Here is a 2,564-nt window from a genome sequence, read left to right as displayed (position 1 = left end):
TGTGTGTGTGTGTGTGTGTGCACTTGAGTGCAGGTGCCTGTGTGTCTTTCTGTATGTGTGTGTGCACTTGAGTGCAGGTGCCTGTTGTCTTTGTGTGTGTGTGTGTGTGTGAATGTGTGTGTGCACTTGAGTGCAGGTGCCTGTGTGTGTGTGTGTACTTGAGTGCAGGTGCCTGTGTGTCTTTGTGTGTGTGTGTACTTGAGTGCAGGTGCCTGTGTGTCTTTGTGTGTGTGTGTGTGTGTGTGTGTGTGTGCACTTGAGTGCAGGTGCCTGTGTGTCTTTCTGTATGTGTGTGTGCACTTGAGTGCAGATGCCTGTTGTCTTTGTGTGTGTGTGTGTATGTGTGTGTGCACTTGAGTGCAGGTGCCTGTGTGTGTGTGTGTGTGTGTACTTGAGTGCAGGTGCCTGTGTGTCTTTGTGTGTGTGTGTGTGTGTGTGCACTTGAGTGCAGGTGCCTGTGTGTGTGTGTATGTGTGCACTTGAGTGCAGGTGCCCATGAGTTCCAGAGGCATTGGAGCCCCAGGAGCTGGAATCACAGGTAGTTGTGAGTAGCTAGGTGCTGGGAACTGCACTTGAGTTCTCTGGAAGAACAGTAAGTTCTCTTAGCCACTGAGCCATCTCATAGCCTTACTGCAGATCTCAGGAAAGAGGATCTATGAAGGTCTCCAAGTAGGAAGGTCACCATCACCTTAGCGAAACCCAGTATGTGTATAGAAGCCAAACCTCACTGGATTCAGAAGAGGAGAGAGAAAGGAAGAGAGATAGCAAAGAAAGCCTGACCAATCAAGAAACAGCAAAGGCAAGGAAGACTAAGTCAGAACTACTTGGAGGGCTGTCTCAAAGCAGAGCCTGACGCAATAACACCCATGGGATGGGTGAGTAACTTAAAAACTGAGTGAACTAAGGAATTCCTGCCTACTTGGTTGTTCCATTGTCCTTCTCACTATGTCTGTCTGTCTCTCTGTCTGTCTGTCTGCAAACTGAATATGTACTACACCCAAGGCAAGTTCTTCTCCTCCAATGAAGTCCACCTTGATTTTCTGATCTCCAGTAAAGAGGGTTGGTGGTGACTAGCCTGTGAGGGGCCCTGAGCTTGATCCCACTGCTGACAGGGGAGGGAGAGGCCAGATAACGAGGGATGTGGAGGGAAAGCCAGAGGAGTTAAAACTGTGAAAAGTGCTGTGGTAGAGAAAAGGGAGGCCTGTAAATAAGGAGGAGTAAGTCAATAGAGAAGAGCTACAGGGCAGCAAATAATTCTACTCCTACCTTTACGTGCAAGAAAGTGATACACGTGTTCACTCAAAAACTGGTATATAAATGTTCAGAACACCGTAACTTAGACAAAAAGTAGTATTCTCGTATGCAGCAGTGGGTGAACAGATAAGTCAAGCCAAGGCTGGAGGTAGACCTGGGCAGTTAAGAGCATTTACTGCTCTTGCAGAAGACCAAGGTTCAGTTCCCAGCATCCACATGCTGTTTCACAATTTGTAACTTCAGTTCCCAAAGATCCAAGAGTCTGGATGGGTACCAGGCAGGCATGTGGTGCACATACATGATTGCAGGCAAAACATTCACACAAATAACACAAAATTAATAGATGGGAGGGGGCTGAAGAGATGGCTCAGCAGCTAAGAGCACTAGCTGCTCTTCCAGAGGACCAAAGTTCAATTCTCAGCACTCATACAGTGGCTCACAACCATCTGTAATTCCAATTCCAAGGGTTCTGACCCCTCTGATAAACTCTGAGGACCCTGGACACATGCAGGTAAAACATCTAAACACATAAGATTAAAGTCAAAAGAGTTCAAGGCCATCCTTAGCTAAATCGCAAGTTTGAGTCCAGCCTGAGCTACATTGAATCCTATCCCAAAGAAGAAAATATAAAGGGATAAAAGCTGTAAGAGAAGAGTGCTCATTCATTCACAAAGACAAATGCATCAGAATATTAAACTGCTTAGCAGAAACCCTTGAAACCAACAAAACAAAAACAGAAAACATGCAGTGGCATATTTAAAGCCCTGAAAGTAAACAATTCCCAACCAAAATTTCTATATACAGCAAAGTTACTCTAAAAGTTGATAGAGAAACAAGGACCTTTTGAGAGAAACACAAACTGAAGTAATAATTCATGGCCACCAGACCAGCACTGAAGAAGACACTTAAAAGAACCTTAAACATGGAAGATAAAGGAAGTGCCAACCAAGAGGACACCGTTAGGAATGTCACAAGAGGGCTGGAAAGATGAGTTTGTGGTTAAAAACGCTGGCTGCTCTTCCAGAGGACCCAGGTTCAATTCCCAGCACCCACATGGCAGCTCACAACTGCTCACAACTCTAGCTCCAGGGGACCTGACAAAACACAATACACATAGAATGAAGATAGATATGTTTTTAAATCTTTTTTTAAAAAAAGGATTTCACAAGCATGGGAGATCTTTCCATCTTCTGAGATCTTCGATTTCTTTCTTTAGAGACTTGAAGTTCTTACCATACAGATTTTTCACTTCCTTAGTTAGAGTCACACTAAGGTATTTTATATTATTTGTGACTATTGTGAAGGGTGTT

The 2,564-nt window shown here is 44.5% G+C and overlaps 1 protein-coding gene across 4 annotated transcripts in view; it reads right to left on the bottom strand.

The window, feature by feature from the left end:
- The window catches only part of Kiaa0319l (KIAA0319 like), a 102,095-nt gene that overhangs the window by 85,456 nt on the left and 14,075 nt on the right, over nt 1–2,564 (bottom strand). The gene's annotated exons all lie outside the window — the stretch shown is intronic.

The sequence above is a fragment of the Mus caroli genome, chromosome 4 (genome assembly GCF_900094665.2).
Source record: "Mus caroli chromosome 4, CAROLI_EIJ_v1.1, whole genome shotgun sequence".
NCBI classification, from domain to species: Eukaryota; Metazoa; Chordata; class Mammalia; order Rodentia; family Muridae; genus Mus; species Mus caroli.
Note: the sequence above shows the minus strand (reverse complement) of the source record. Positions and strands in the feature narration are given on the sequence as shown.